Source organism: Myotis brandtii, unplaced genomic scaffold, assembly GCF_000412655.1.
Source record: "Myotis brandtii unplaced genomic scaffold, ASM41265v1 scaffold2, whole genome shotgun sequence".
NCBI classification, from domain to species: domain Eukaryota; kingdom Metazoa; phylum Chordata; class Mammalia; order Chiroptera; family Vespertilionidae; genus Myotis; species Myotis brandtii.
In genome coordinates this window covers 1,549,451-1,566,768 of record NW_005357451.1, presented here as the reverse complement: position 1 = coordinate 1,566,768, position 17,318 = coordinate 1,549,451, and the positions used below count along the sequence as shown (strand labels likewise).

At 37.8% G+C, this 17,318-nt stretch overlaps 1 protein-coding gene across 3 annotated transcripts in view; it reads right to left on the bottom strand.

The window, feature by feature from the left end:
• DACH2 (dachshund family transcription factor 2) overlaps positions 1 to 17,318 on the bottom strand; it is a 717,141-nt gene that overhangs the window by 484,648 nt on the left and 215,175 nt on the right. The gene's annotated exons all lie outside the window — the stretch shown is intronic.

Genomic DNA, 17,318 nt, shown 5'->3' with positions numbered 1-17,318 from the left:
TCACAATTTCATATGGCCAGGCACCCTGCTGGGGTGCCTGGCCAGCCTGAGTGAGGGGCTGATGGCTGTTTGCAAGCTGGCCAAGCACCCCAGCAGGGACCCTCACCCTATGAGGGTGTGGCCAGCCTGGGTGAGTGGCTGATGGCTGTTTGCAGGCTGGCCACAGCCTCTTCAGGGTGGGGATCCCTGCTGGGGTGCCTGGCCAGCCTGAGTGAGGGGCTGATGGCTGTTTGCAAGCTGGCCAAGCACCCCAGCAGGGACCCTCACCCTATGAGGGTGTGGCCAGCCTGGGTGAGTGGCTGATGGCTGTTTGCAGGCTGGCCACAGCCCTTTCAGGGTGGGGATCCTGCTGGGGTGCCTGGCCAGCCTGGGTGAGTGGCTAATAGCCATTTGCAGGCTGGGCACAGCCCCTTCAGGGTGGGGGGTCCTGCTGGGGTGCCTGGCCAATCTGGGTGAGGGGATGAGGGCCATTTTCAGGCTGCCTAAGCGCCCCAGCGGGGACCTTCACCCCATGAGGGTGTGGCCAGCCTGGGTGAGTGGCTGATGGCTGTTTGCAGGCTGGCCACAGCCTCTTCAGGGCCAGCCTGGGTGAGGGCTGATGGCTGTTTGCAGGCTGGCCACAACCCCCAGCCACCCAAGCTCCTAGTGGAGGCTGGTTGGAAGCAGGTATCTGGGATTAATTTTTCTTCTATAATTGAAACTTTGTTGCCATGAGCAGAGGCCATAGCCAGCTCAGGGCCAGCGGGAAGTTTGGCTTCCTCCATCACCCAGGCAACCAAGCCTCCTGCTTGCTCCAGCTCCATGGCTCCTGGCCGCCATCTTGGTTGGGATAATTTGCATATAGTTGCTATGATTGGCTGGTGGGCGTGGCTTAGGGTGTAGTGAAGGTACAGTCAATTAGCACTTTGTCTTTTATTAGTGTAGATAATACCTAATTATCATAATCTAATATTTATTTATCATTTTCTATTATCCAAGAAAAGATGAGTCACAGTCCTACCCTCAAGGAACTTACAGGGTAAATGCATATGCAGTTGAAGGACTGGGTAGTATGGTAGAAGTGCATAAAAAAGTGGCTAAAGTAAAATGCTAAAAGAGTTTACAGGAGGAAAATGATCCTCTTCCCTTTGAGTTATCATGAAAGATTTCATGGAAAAAGGTGGTAAATGTACCTATCTAAGGTTTAATTTTAAAATGAAGAAACCAAAAAAATAAATAAATAAAGAAGGAAAAGACATATGTATCAAAGGAAATAATAATAATATCTCACATTTATTGTTTTAACTATGTGTCTAATACTGGGATAATTGCTTTACATGTACTAACTCATTTAATCCTTACAACCCCTTATCAGGTAGGTTCCATACTTTCCGCATTTTACAGATAAAGCAACTGAGGTTAAATGCTCACAGAACTAGTAAGTTCACCCATTCTGAAGTCTATTTCCAGCTGCTTATAGGCATCACTAAGTCAGTAAAAATAGATTCTCATCTGACTCAAGATTAAGCTTCATTGCTAACTCCCCCATTTCTTTACCCATTCCTCCAGGATACCTGCTTTGGAGAAATCATTGACTATTCTGTCGCAATCCATATAGAATCACTTATCAATCTGAGGGAATTCTCCTTTTGCAGTCTCTCTTAAATTTACTTCTTCCTCTTCATTCCCATAGCCGTTATAGATAATAATCCAAATCCTTAGTGTCTATTTTTAGCTTAGTATCAAAACCTTACACCAATCTACGTATTTCTTTAACAAGCATTTATTGTATCTCCAAAAACATGCTGAGCAATTGGAGATACAAGATGAATAAAACGTGCTTCCTGCACGCAGAGAATCAAATTGATAGGCATACAGGGTGGGTAAAAGTAATTTTACACTTGTGAGTACACAAAACACAGTATATTGTTGTATTATTATTCTTAATTATTGTATTATTTATGTGTATTATCTGTCTTCTTATTATTATTACTATTGTTACCATTTCATATCCTTACTTATAATTTATCTTTTAGGTAATAATGGTATGTAATTTAACCTACTTTTTCTCACTCTTGTAAATAGAAATTAAGTAAGTATAGCAGGATTAAGGGTTGAGGTATGAGAAGAAGGGAAACAAACGAGTGTTCCAGGTAGAGAAAACAGCATTTATGAAAATGAAAGAGAAAATGGAATATTCACGGACACTAAAGTGATTGAACTGATAGTAAGGGTGAAATTGCTTGAGATGAGATTTAAAAGATGGCCATGGTTAAATCATATAAGGTAGCATCTATCATTTCTCCGCCTCAGCACTATTGATATCTTAGTCTGGATAATCTTTTGCATTTGAGGAGCTTCCCTGTACATGGTAGCATTGTAGCAGCATTCCTGGCTTCTACCCACTAGATACCAGCAACTCCAACACCACCCAATGTGACAACTGAAAATATCTTCAAATATTGCAAAATGTAATGTGGGAGCAAAATCACCTGTGGTTAGAAACCACTGATATATGCCCTTGAAAGTCAAATTAGATTTTTGAGTTTTATTCTAAGATCAAGGAGAGCAGTGGTGTGCAACAGTGTAGAGGAGGAACTAATTCTCAAGAATAGTCAAAAATGGAGGTAAAGCCCTGGCTGATGTGGCTCAGGAGGTCACGGTCCAATTCCAGGTCAGGGTACATGCCCGGGTTGCGGGATCGATCCCCAGTAGGAGGCGTACAGGAGACCGTCAATCAATGATCCTCTTCATCATTGATGTTTCTATCTCTCTCCCTCTGCCTTCCCCTCTAAAATCAATAAAAAGATTTTTTATAAAGGAAAAAAATGGAGGTAAAGAAACCAACAAGGTGGCTATTCAATACCTAAGTGTTGTTCTTACTGATCACCAGTGTTATTGCTTCAGTGTAAGAGGGACAGAGTTCTGCAATGTTTCCATCATTTGCCATAAATATTTATATCTCTGTGCCTTTGTTCATATGGGTTATCAAAAATTAAAGTAACACTTTTCTTACAATTCAAATTCATTTACTATCTTAGTTGAAATAATCTTATCTCTGACTGATTATTCTGTTTGAAATAATTTCAGACATTTTACCTTATAAGTAACTTTAATTCTTATGCCTATGGTCTAAACTTTTGTAATTTAGCACTTTGGGTTTATTTTCTGGTTTATTCATGATCAGAACTAGTATCTTGGTCAACTAAATTATGAATGCCTAGAAAACAGAGACAGTCTGTTCTACATCATATATATTCAAGATCACAGAGTAAAATCTTGAGATAAGAGTTGGTGTCATTTTAATTAAATTAAGAATTATGTTTTCTTGTGTGCTATAATTACCATCTAGAACAGTGGTTCTCAACCTGTGGGTTGCGACCCCTTTGGTGGTTGAACAACCCTTTCACAGGGGTCACCTATGACCATCCTGCATATCAGATATTTACATTACAATTCATAACAGTAGCAACATTACAGTTATGAAGTAGCAACGAAAATAATTTTATGGTTGGGGTCACAACATGAGGAACTTCATTTAAAGGGCCAGAAGGTTGAGAACCACTGATCTAGAAGAAGATTTAGAATAAACTACCGGTCAAGATGGTGGAATAGGTAAATGTGGTACTCACATTCTCCTAAAACCACATAAAAATTACAACTAAACTCAGAACAACCATCATTCAGAACTGCCTGAAATCTAACTGAATGGAAACCTTACAACTAAGAATATAAAGAGGACAAATTGAGACTGGTAAGAGGGGCAGAACAGACTGGTCCCACACTCATGTGTGATGGTTAAAAATCTAGAGTTATCTTGGCTGCAGAGGTCACCCCTGAGGATCAAAGTGTTGCAGGCCCACATCAGACCCCCAGCCAAGGGTTCCAGTGCCAGGCAGATAAGTCCCCATAATTTCTAGCTGTAAAAACCAGCAAGGATAGTGGCTGAGTGACAGAGGGCTGCCGGAGTCCCAGTCATTTCCTTTTAAAAGGCCCACACACAGATTTACTCGGATTCACTCCCTCTGAATTCTAACGTTGGGGCAGTAGCTTGAAAGGAATTAGGTACATAAGGGGAGGAACAGAACTATCTAGCATAAAAGCAAGAGCTAAAAAGCCAGCTTTCTGCCGGACAGAAGTGCTGGCAGAAGCCATTGCTCTTTTTCTGAACCCTTCCCCCACAGAGCTGGAAGGCAGGCACCATATCTGAGTTTCTATCAACCTGGCTATCACTGTTTGAACTGCCCAGGTGATTCCCTGAGACCTGTCCCACCCAACTTGCGGGCTCCCCCAAGCTGTTTCCAGTGGCTTTTTCATAGGAATAGCCTGACTTGGCTTATGCTTCAGCCTTTTCTAAAGTCCCTCAAACAAGAAGCATCTGGCTCTCGCATGCCCCATACCTCTTGCTAAGTGGCCCCAGGCCCAGCACTAGATGTAGCCTGCCTTGGTTCACAGCTTGGCCACTCCTGGGCATTTCCAAGAACAAGTAGCAGCCATCTGCAGATCACTTTGTAGGTCATGCCACGTAGCCCCAGAACCAGCACACCCAGTGGACAGCTTCAGACCACATCTAAGTACCACCTAACCGCCTCCTCCACAAGTGACACACTGATAGGGTGGGCTCATTGGGCACCAGAGCCCTACTGAAATAAGTCCTGCTCCATGAGGTGGACCCCTGCACACCTGGTACTTCAGGGTGGTAGAAGGAAGTTCTTGCAGTTAATCAACCTGGGGGTAAATACCTCCCCTTGATCTACCAATAGCAATCAAGGCTTAACTATAACAGGAGGGTGTACACAGGCCACATGAGGGATGCATCTGGAGTGCCCATCTCAGGTGAATTGGGGAGGCTGTGCCACTGAATCCTATAGAACACCTGCTGCATTAGGCCACTCTACCAGGACATAGACATGAAGCAGCCCTTCCTAATACATAGAAACAAACACAAAGAGGCTGCCAAAATGAGACAAAGAAACATGTCCGAAATGAAAGAAAACAAAACTCCAGAAAGATAACTAAGCAAAATGGAGACAAACAATCTACTAGATGCAGAGTTCAAAACACTGGTTATAATGATATTCAATGAACTTAGGGATGGAGTAGATGGACTTAGAGAGAACTTCATCAGCATAAAAAGGACATGCAAACCATAAAAAAAAGAACCAGACAAAAATGAAGGATATACTAACTGAAATGAAGAATGATGTACAGGGAATCAACAGTTGAGAAGAAGAAGCTGAGAAGCAAAATGGCAACTTGGAATATAAAGAAGCAAAAAACACCCAATCAGAACAGCAAAAAGAAAAAACAATTTTAAAAAATGATGATAGTGCCCTAACCGGTTTGGCTCAGTGGATAGAGAGTTGGCCTGCAGACTGAAGGGTCCCAGGTTCGATTCCTGTCAAGGGCATGTGCCTGGGTTGCGGGAACATCCCCAGTAGGGGGCGTGCAAGAGGCAGCTGAATCGATGTTTCTCTCTCATCGATGTTTCTAACTCTGTATCCCTCTCCCTTCCTCTCTGTAAAAAAATCAATAAAATATATTTTTAAAAAAATGATGATAGTGTAAGGAGGCTCTGGGACAACTTTAAATGTACCAACATTTGCATCAAGGGGTGCTAGAAAGAGAAAAGAGAAAGGAAGAAATTGAAATCCTATACGAAAAAATAATGACAGAAAATGCCCCTAACCTGGTGAATGAAATAAGCATACAAGTCCAGGAAGTATAAAGAGTCCTAAACAAGGTGAACCCAAAGTCACCCACACCAAGACACATCATAATTAAAATGCAAAAGATTAAAGATAATATTCAGATCTTGTAACATAGAAACCCACACCTGAAACCTATATGTTCATGTTGACCAATGTCACCAAAATAAATAAATAAATAAATAAATAAATACAGGGGATCTTAAAAGCATCAAGAAAAAAAAAGCATCAAGAGAAAAGGAGTTAGGTACCTACATGGGAGTGCCCATAAGACTGCCAGCTGATTTCTCAACAGAAATTTTGCAGGCTAGAAGGGAGTGGCAAGAAATATTCAAAGTGATGAAAAGCAAAGACCTATAGCCAAGATTGCTCTAATAAAAGGACAGATGAAGAACTTCCCAGACAAGAAAAATATAAAGGAGTTCATCACCACCAAACCAGTATTACATGAAATGTTAAGGGTCTTCTTTAAGAAGAAGAGGAATAAAAAGATAAAAAAAAATATATGAACAATAAATTGGCAATAAATACAAATCTATCAACAATTGAGTTTAAAAAAATAAATGCACAAGCAGAACATAAACAGACTCGTGTTTACAGAGAACAGTTTTTATAAATTGACAATAAAAAAGGCAGGAGATTTATATTTTCAATATTTTTAAATAATTTATGGTAAAAAATTGATTGATTATTTTCTCTAAGTAATGATAACATGTTATTCCACAGACTACTCACCATATAAACATCATTCTAGAATATCCAATTATACATTTATTCCATTCTTATAAAGACTTCAACGTTAAGACAAAATAGAAAAAGAAATCTTTGCTCTGTGTTCAAAGCAAGTCAATGTACTTCCATTCTTCTCATCCCACTTTCCTATATAAGAATATTATCAGACACCATAACTTTAAACAACCTAACAGCTTGCACTCAAACTTGAGAGAGGGATTATGGGTTTTCTTTGAAAGGTTAAGTGACAGAAAGAAATCTGTCCATTTTCAGCTCCTGAACATGCTTACTATTTTAACAGAGATTTTTTTTTTACTAAAGACATTACTAGCTTTCACTTTGCCAGATGATTTGAAAATCTCTGCAACACTTCCAACCTGCATTAAATGAGATCTAATGGATTAAGATACAAGTAGTCTTTCTTATATGTCATGTTGGAAACTTTTCACAAGCATTGGAAAACCCCTGATATAAAAGTAACCAAGGGGTGCCAATGATGAAAGACTTTGTTGCCATGGTGTCATCTCATAAATCATCAATTATTGTCTGTTATTATGAATGTGACAGCCACATACTCTCATAAAGGGATTTGCATTTTCGTCTAGTTTTAAGATTTTTTTTCCAGACATCAATTGCTTTGTAAAAGAAATGTCATGACAACGTTGGAACATTTTAAGCTTGTTAGGGAGTTTTCAAGCATTCATTTGGACTTTGTCAGTTCGGCATTTTGGCATCCCAACCTCCTTTGCATTATTAAATAGTTTATTTTTATAGTTCACAAACATAAGTATATAGCATAATAGGCTCAACCCAACAGAAGCAATGGAACTCTTTTGGTTGGTATGACAACCTAAACGGAACAATTTCCTGTCACTGTTTTAAAAGAGGCACTCTCATGTGGCCCTAAATACTAATTACAAACACAAGCCGTTTGCTAACATGTTCGGTTTGCAGATTAAAGCACTTCATGCCTAATTTATCATTTAACACATCCTCCTACATGTGTAGTGTGGCACAGAATGAATAATAACTTCACTTGCTTACAAAATTTTCCAACATAATTTCACTAATTATTTTCGCAGTTGCTGGAATTTAGCTGCACTGCTACAAATTCAGTAAACTCAAAGGACATGCAAAGTGCGAGGAAAGATTCCTAAATGTAATTTCTGGATTAGGTTTGAAATGTTTGCTTAAATTTCTTTCCTATAAATGCCTATTTTAAAGATGATTTTGCAACCTAGGAAAGTTGCAAAATTTTCAAGAACATATGTGGAATAATGTCTTGTCTCACAATCTATTCATTTCAATTAAATAAAGAAGTAATATATTTGGTTAAAGCATGCAATAAATAATTTAGTAAAGGTACCAGTTGATACTCTAAATGGGAAATCTATTTTTTCAAAGCAGAAGATTCAGGGGGAAATAGTAAATCCATCAGGCAATACAGACATAGTACTATTGTATACTCTAACATTAAGCTTTCCCTTTCCCTTCTCCATACACACACACACATTTTATACAAGCCTTAAAGGCTATACTTCATCTTTTGAGGGGGAAGAGAACATGGAGGTGGGGAGAATTTCTAACTATCCCAGAGTGTGAGCAAGAGCTACAAATTGTTAAAATCTTCAAAGAATGTGTACCTCTAACCAACACCTGTGAAAATGTTAGGATACCATTATCACATACAGAGGTTATTGTTTTTGTGTGTGTGTTTAATTAAAGCACTTCTATTTTCCAGGTTAATGAAATACATGATGGGAAAGTTTTGCTAGTGGGTATCGTTATGATTTAAATATTAAGAAAGGAAAGACCCCTAAACTGACCTTGCCTATTTTCTCACCAACTAACCCACAAGCCTAGAATTTGACATAAATATATTTACAATTTCCAAAGCTGAATGGTTTCTTCCTAGACTTCAAATAATCACATAGCTTTTAGGGAGGTTGTCAATTTATCAAAATCAAATATAATAAACATGCTTCAGTTGATTTTCTAAAAAGAGAAGCTGGAACATAGAAAGTTTACCTCTGGGAATGCCTACAGAATGCATTGTTTTATAGGAGATTAAGCAAAATGGATGATGTGAGGTCTCTGTTCCTGTTACTATCCGGACACTACTATTCCCACCAAAATAAACTGCTTAACAGGGCCTGCCCTACCACCCTCATCACAGCTCTACAAATTATAAGTCCAAAGAAAGTAAAAATCCTGTAGTTCTGGTCTCCTGTGGTTGCACAAGAAGGAACGACAAAGTGCTCCCAACTGCTTCTCAATCCAGCAGCAGTAGCCTTAACACTCTAAAGGCCCCATAGGCCTTCTGACAGCCTGTGTTCACAGGTGTTCCTCTCTTTCAAGCACCAACTCAGTGACTCTGCAGCAGGAATTTTACCTCACCACAGTGTCAGAGTGAAAGCTCCAGTGCCCTTATTTCAAAAGGAAATCTGGTCAGCTTGAAGCAATAAAATCTAATCTGAATAATCTGAATGCAGCCAGTCATTGGCTGGGAGCACTTGCTCCTAATTTCAAAAACAATTTATAACATGTCAAAAGCTGTTATATAGAACTTGGAGAGAAATAAAACATAATGTAAGTATTAGTAATATAATTCAATTGCTCAATAAATATTTATTGAATACTAAATGTCAGTAATATATGCTAGATACAAGAGACAACAGTGGTCAGCAAAATAAAGGCATGATGCCCCACCTACATTATGCTTATTAAATTACCACAGCATTTTAGCATTTCCAAAAAATTCTTACTTACATTTGTTCATTTTTTTTGTTATTCACAACAACCTTGTGAGAGCCATTCATAATTCCATTTTATGGATAAAAAACAGAGACTTATAGATGTGAAGTAATTTGTTTATAATCCTAGAGCTATTTGTTGCTTCACTGAGGGATGAAGCACAAGATTTCTGACTACAGATTCAGAACTCTTGTCACCATAGTAGCATTTCCAAAAGTATGTTGCATGGACTACCAGTTCTCTGAACAAAATATTTCCTTTAATCAAAAAAGACAGAGAAATCTCTTCTCTTATAGATTCATAGAGCTAATTTAAACTTTATAGGCTATAAGACAAATTTGTTTAAATTTGATGAACAATGTTTTTTATTAACCTTATGTTTCTCAAAACTATTCTACCCCAAATCATCTCTGTGGGTGGAAAAATGAATACAGGGTGGTTCAGAAACTTGTGACAAACTAGTATAATGGGTGCACAGTAGGGGGTGTGGAGGCTACAGAAAAGATATATGTTAGAGAGTTGCATAGTACATTTCTAAATCTATGCATGACCATGAAGGTGTGTGTCTGTAGAAGACCAAGAGGCTTTTTATTCTCTTCTCACTAGATGTTATTAAATAAATGGGCAGATATGTTTGGAGAGAATAAGGCCTATGTACATTATCAGAATGATGAAAAATTTAGGATGCCAGCAAACAAATGGAACTGAGAGAATTCCTTTGACCCCCTTTCTCAGCCACCTCTAACACTTGCTCAGCATTGAGAAGATCAAATCTTCCTCTAACCAAAACTTCACTTAATGGCTGATTCTAGGACTAGGGTAGAAATTACACAAGATGAGTCTGGAGCATCTTACAGTGCTAAAAAGTAAGAAAGTGCTTTAAAAAATCCACAATCATGGAGTCATGTAAAGGTATACAAGGGCCAACTGAAAGATTTCCTAATAGCCAAAGCTGGGAAAATGTAAGCAGTAAAATAAATATTGTAGTACTGGATTATAACTCAAAGTATAAAACAAATACTTATGAGTTCATACTGAAATAAATAAATAAATAGATAAACAAATGGGGAAGAGATCAATCTACTGTGTAGAAAAATTCAAAATGATTTCTGAAGATATTCTGCCCTTAAGAATATGAAGCATAACTCTCCACCACTTAATTGTGGGGAGCACATAGTGACTTCCTTCCAAAAACTTCCAAAAAGCATATTATAGATAGAAGGTAGGAGTCACTTCCTGACAAACACTACAAGACACACGTGATCAAGGTCAACATCAAGAATGATAAGTCATGATAAGGTGTATCCTTAATATGATTTGATGAAAATGGCACTTTACCTCTGTGGTTTTCCTCCAAAAAACAAATTTAATAATAATAAAAACACCAGACAAATCCCAGTTGAGGGCCATTCTACAATTACCTGACCTATACTCCTCAAAATTGTCAAGATCATTCAAAACAAGGAAAATATTAAAAACTGCCATAGCGAAAGGGAGTCTAAGGAGACATGATGACTATATGTAAGGTGGTATCCTACATCCTGGAACAATAAAAAGGGTATTAGGGAAAAACTGAGGGAGTCTGAGCAAAGTATAAACTTTAGTTAATAGCAGTATATCAATATTGTGTCATTAATTGTGACAAATTGATTCATTAGTTGTATGTTAACAACAGGGAAAGTGGCTACAGTGTACATGGGAAGTTTCTGTAATATTTGGGCATTTTTTGTCTGTAAAGCTAAAGCTTTTTCTAAAATAAGTTCACTAGTCAAAACCACTGCCTCTAATAATCTTTGTGCCAAGCCCAATTTTATAAAAACTGATTTATCTCTATATGAATTGGAGTGCAACTTAGCTACAAAAATCACAAACAATGATTTTTGAAAAGAAAGTTAGACAAAATAAGGAAAGCACAATTTTTAATGCAACAAAAGAGTAAAATGTGTATATACAATTTTTAAATGGGCTGCCTCAACCAGATGTCCCAAATCCCTTCATGTAATGTTTTTAATACAGTGGGTACTTTCTTGCCAAGTGTAAATCATTATTAAAAAATAAAACCACAGGGAGTCGCTCAAGATGGTGATGTAGATAAATGTCATACTCAAATCCTCCCACAAGCACATCAAAATTACAACTAAACTAAAGAACAACCATCACTCAGAACTGTCTGAAATCTAGCTGAACAGAAGCCTTCAAATTAAGGATATAAAGAAAAAAGCTACGTTGAGACTGGTAGAAGGGGCAGAAACATAGAACAAGCTGGTCCTATCAGTGATGGCGAACCTTTTGAGCTCGGCGTGTCAGCATTTTGAAAAACCCTAACTTAACTCTAGTGCCGTGTCACATATAGAAATTTTTTGATATTTGCAACCATAGTAAAACAAAGACTTATATTTTTGATATTTATTCTATATATTTAAATGCCATTTAACAAAGAAAAATCAACCAAAAAATGAGTTCGCGTGTCACCTCTGACACGCTTGTCATAGGTTCACCATCACTGTGACCTATACCCATTGAAAGAGATACCTTGGCTGTGGAGGTCCCCCATGAGGAGTGAGGGGTCTTAACCCCACACCAGGTTGCCCAGCCCAGAGTTCCAGTGCCAAGAAGAGTAGTCCCCATAACTCCTGACCATAAAAATCAGCAAGGATTAAGGCTGGGTGAGATAGAGGGCTGCTGGAGTCCCAGGCAGTTCTTCTTAAAGGGTTAGCACATGTAGTTACTCTGACTCACTCACTCTGAGCTCCGTTGCTGGACTGGCAGCTTAAAAGACACTAGGGACATATGGGGAAAACTGATTTGTCTGGCTTCAAGTAGAAGGCTGGAAGTGCAGCTTTCTCCCAGACAGAAGTGCTGGGAGAGTCCATTGTCTCTTTTCTGAGCCCTCCCTCCACAGAGGCAGCAGGGGAAAACCATATGTGTGTCTCCATAAACCTGGCTAAAGGAGTTCATTGCCACCAAACAAGTATTCCATGAAATCTTAAGCGTCTTGAAGAAGGAGGAGGAGGAGGAGGAGGAGGAGGAAGAGGAGGAAGGGATAAAAAATATGAACAATAAAATGGCAACAAAGAGGAGGAGGAGAAGAAGAAGAAGAAGAAGAAGAAGAAGAAGAAGAAGAAGAAGAAGAAGAAGAAGAAATAAAAATGTGAATAATAAAATGGCAATAACTACATATCTACCAATAATTACTTTAAATACAAATGGATAAAATGCTCCAATCAAAAGATGTACGGAGGCTGAATGGATAACAAAACAAGAGACCTACATAATATACTGTCTACAAGAGAAGCACTTCAGATTGAAAGACACACACAGACTGAAGTAAAGGGACAGAAAAAGATATTTGGTGAAAATTGAAATAAGCAAACAAAGGAAAATCTGGGGTACCAATACTTATACAGAACCTAATAGACTTTATTACAGGCCAATATCCCTCATGAACATAGATGCCAAAATCCTCAACAAAATCTTAGCAAATCGGATCCAGCAGTACATCAGAAAGATCATACACCATGACCAAGTAGGATTTATCCCAGGGATGCAAGGATGGTACAATATCCGCAAATCAATCAACGTGATACATCACATAAACAAATTGAAGGAAAAAAACCACATAGTCATATCAATTGATGCAGAAAAAGCATTTGACAAAATTCAACACCCATTTTTGATAAAAACTCTCAGCAAGGTGGGAATAGAAGGATCATACCTCAACATAATAAAAGCCATATATGACAGGCCCACAGCCAACATCATACTCAATGGACAAAAACTAACACCATTTCCCCTAAGAACAGGAACAAGACAGGGATGCCCACTCTCACCACTCCTGTTCAACATAGTCCTGGAAGTATTAGCCATTGCAATTAGACAAGAAGAAGAAATAAAAGGCATCCAAATTGGAAAAGAGGAAGTAAAACTGTCCTTATTTGCAGATGACATGATATTATACTTAAAAAACCCTAAAGACTCCATCAAAAAACTATTAGACTTAATAAAAGAATTCGGCAATGTAGCAGGATACAGAATTAACGCCAAGAAATCTATGGCATTTCTATACACCAATAGTGAACTTGCAGAAAGAGAGACTAAAAAAGCAATCCCATTTACCATCTCACCAAAAAAATTAAGCTACCTAGGAATAAACTTAACTAAAGAGGTAAAAGACCTCTACTCAGAAAACTACAGGACGTTGAAAAAAGAGATAGAGGAAGACATAAAGAGATGGAAGAACATACCATGTTCTTGGATTGGTAGAATCAACATCATTAAAATGTCCATACTGCCCAAAGCAATCTATAAATTCAACGCACTTCCCATTAAAATACCAACGGCATATTTCACAGACCTAGAACGAACTCTCCAAAAATTTATCTGGAACAAAAAACGACCCCGAATAGCTGCAGCGATCCTGAGAAAGAACAAAGTAGGTGGGATCTCAATGCCAGATATCAAGCTGTATTACAAAGCCACTGTTCTCAAAACTGCCTGGTACTGGCACAAGAACAGACATATAGATCAATGGAATAGAATAGAGACCCCAGAAATCAGCCCGAACCAATATGCTCAATTAATATTTGACAAAGGAGGCAAGAACATACAATGGAGCCAAGGTAGTCTCTTCAATAAATGGTGTTGGGAAAATTGGACAGATATATGCAAGAAAATGAAACTAGACCACCAACTTACACCATACACAAAAATAAACTCAAAATGGATAAAGGACTTAAATGTACGAAGGGAAACCATAAAAATTCTAGAAGAATCCAAAGGCAACAAAATCTCAGACATATGCCGAAACAATTTCTTCACTGATACAGCTCCTAGGGCACTTGAAACTAAATAGAAAATGAACAAATGGGACTACATCAAAATAAAAAGCTTCTGCACAGCAAAAGAAACCATCAACAAAACAACAAGAAAGCCCACTGTGTGGGAAAACATATTTGAACCTAATAGACTTTAAAATAAAGGCCATATACAAGACAAAAAAGGAACAAGAAATTGCACTCTGGGTCTTTATCCAAAGAAACGCAAAACACTAAATCTAAAAGACATATGCATCCATATGTTCACTGCAGTGCTATTTACAATAGAAAATATATGGAAGTAACCTAAGTGACCATCAGTAGATGAATAGATAAAGAAGTGGTGCATATATACAGTGGAATATGACTCAGCCATAAAAAAAGAATGAAATCTTACCATCTGCAACATGATGGATAGACAGGGTATTGTGCTGAGTGAAATAAGTGAGATAATGGAAGACAAATGGTATATGATTTCACTTATATGTGGAATTTAAAGAACAATATAAATGAACAAACAGAAACAGACTCATAGATACAGAGAACAGACTGATAGCTGCCAGATGAAAGGGGGTTTGGGGGACTGGGTGAAAAAGGTGAAAGATTAAGAAGTACAAATTAGTAATTACAGAATAGTCATGGGGATGTAAAATACAACATAGGGAATATAGTCAATAGTATTATAATAACTATGTATGCTATCAGATGGGTACTAGATTTATCAGGTGACCACTTAGTAAGTTATATAATGTCTGATCACTGAGCTGCACACCTGAAACTTATATAATGTTGAATGTCAATGGTAATTGAAAAATAAAAAAATTAAAGTAAAAAAATAATAAAAATAATGAAATACTGTCCTTTGTGACACAATAGATAAATCTGGAGGTCATTATACTAAGTGTAAAAAAATGAAACCACTATCTTTTTTTTTTGCATTTTCTTTTTAAAAAATATATCTTTATTGTTGAAAGTAATACAGATGTCCCCCATTGAGCCCTCCTCCATGCCCCAGGCCCCCCAGGCCTTCACCACACTATTGTCTGTATCTGTGGGTTACATATATAAGTTCTCTGGTTAATCTTTCCCCATCCGCTCACCCCCACCTTCCCTCTAAGATTCCTCAGTCTGTTCCATGCTTCTATGTCTCTAGATCAGTGTTTCTCAACCAGTGGGGCGCGACCCCTTTGGGGGTCGAATGACCCTTTCACAGGGGTCGCCTAAATACATCCTGCATATCAGATATTTACATTATGATTCATAACAGTACCAAAATTACAGTTATGAAGTAGCAACAAAAATAATTTTATGGTTGGGGGTCACCACAACATGAGGAATTGTATTAAAGGGTCGCGGCATTAGGAAGGTTGAGAATCACTAGAGTCTAGATCTATATTGTTGATCTGTTTATTTTGTTCATTAGATTCTACATATGAGTGAGATCATGTGAAACTTGAAAAAATGCTCAAAGTTACTAATCATCAAAGAGATGCAAACTAAAACAACAATGAGGTATCACTTCACACCTTTCAGAATGGTTATCATCAACAAATAACAAGTTCTGGTGAGGATGTGGAGAAAAGGGAACCCTAGTACACTACTCCTGGGAATGCAGACTGGTACAGCCACTATGAAAAACAATATGGAGTTTCCTCAAAAAATTAAAAATGGATATGCCATTTGACCCAGTGATCTCACTTCTAAGAGTATATCCTAAGAATCCTGAAGTACCAATCAGAAAGAACATATGCACACCTATGTTAATAGCCGTGCTATTTACTATAGCTAACATCTGGAAACAGCCCAAGTGCCCATCAGTAGATGAGTGGATAAAAAAGCTGTTGTACATTTATAGAATGGAATACTATGCAGCTATAAAAAGGAAGACTTTCTTACTCTTTGAGAGAGCATGGAGGGACCTGGAGAGTATTATGCTAAGCAAAATAATCCAGTCAGAGAAAGACAAGTACCACTATCTTTTTTATACATAACATTTTAGCTATATCAATTTGTTATTTAATGGGTATTTGTAAAACTCTTATAGCACAAAGAATATAAAATTGCTCTTTTTGTTATTTAGGCTAATTTTATTTCATGCAGCATAACCATACAGATCTGTTGACCAACTATATTACAGTAATATGGCTAGAACTAGCAATTTTTAATAAAAATGCAAATCATGCCGAAACCGGTTTGGCTCAGTGGATAGAGCGTCGGCCTGCGGACTGAAGGGTCCCAGGTTCGATTCCGGTCAAGGGAATGTACCTGGGTTGCGGGCACATCCCCAGTGGGAGTTGTGTAGGAGGCAGCTGATCAATGTTTCTCTCTCATTGATGTTTCTGACTCTCTATCTCTCTCCCTTCCTCTCTGTAAAAAATCAATAAAATATATTTTAAAAAATGCAAATCATTTGATTTTATCAAATAAAAATCAAATATTTATTTATTTATTTAAATAGAATATTGTCTATCAGTAGAATACTTTGTAATGATAAATCATTACAAAATGCTTTAAATTCTCCTTATTGCAACAAATCAAAGCATGGTTGCTGTTATGACCAGGCTTCAGTACCTTATATGTTTTGGCAGCTTTTACATTACACATTTAAAGAAATCTGGATCACTGTATATATCAGATGATCTAGCACTTTCTATCATAAATTATGAATAAGATATCACTTATACAAATCTATTGATTCAAGTACATATATTTTACATCTGTTTTCTAATGGATTTTTTAAAACATTTTTTAAGTTTTATAGCTAGACTATTTTTATACTTGCCCCCTTTTGAGCATTAGAATCTATAATAATAAAAGCATAATATGATAATTAGACTGGGCGACCTTCTGGACGAAGCCGGGGCTGCTAGGGAAGCCCGGGTCCTGGGTGCCAGAGGGAAGCTGGTGCCAGCAGCCGGGGGAAGGAAGGCCTGCTCTTGAACAAATTTTGTGTATCGGGCCTCTAGTTAGAAAATAAAAATTCTAAATGACAATCTAAAGTAAGCACATCTTTGGAGTCCTAATATGCTGGGAGGAGGAGAACCCTTTGAGCAAGTGTATCATTTGTATTGAATACTTGGTGTTATCAAAAACAGAAGCAGGACATGTCTTTAGAGCACTTCACATATGTCTGCAGGACTTTAGAGCATGTTGCCATGGAACATAATTCCTTTAAGAACTACAAATCAAAGAAAGGCCATTTGGCATAATAATTCCATTTCTTAACATTATTTTGTTGCATTCATCAAGATGTATTACAAACCCTACCAATTTAGGGACAATGCATGTCTTTTCAAATGCATTCATACTGGATCTTCAAATCAACTCCATT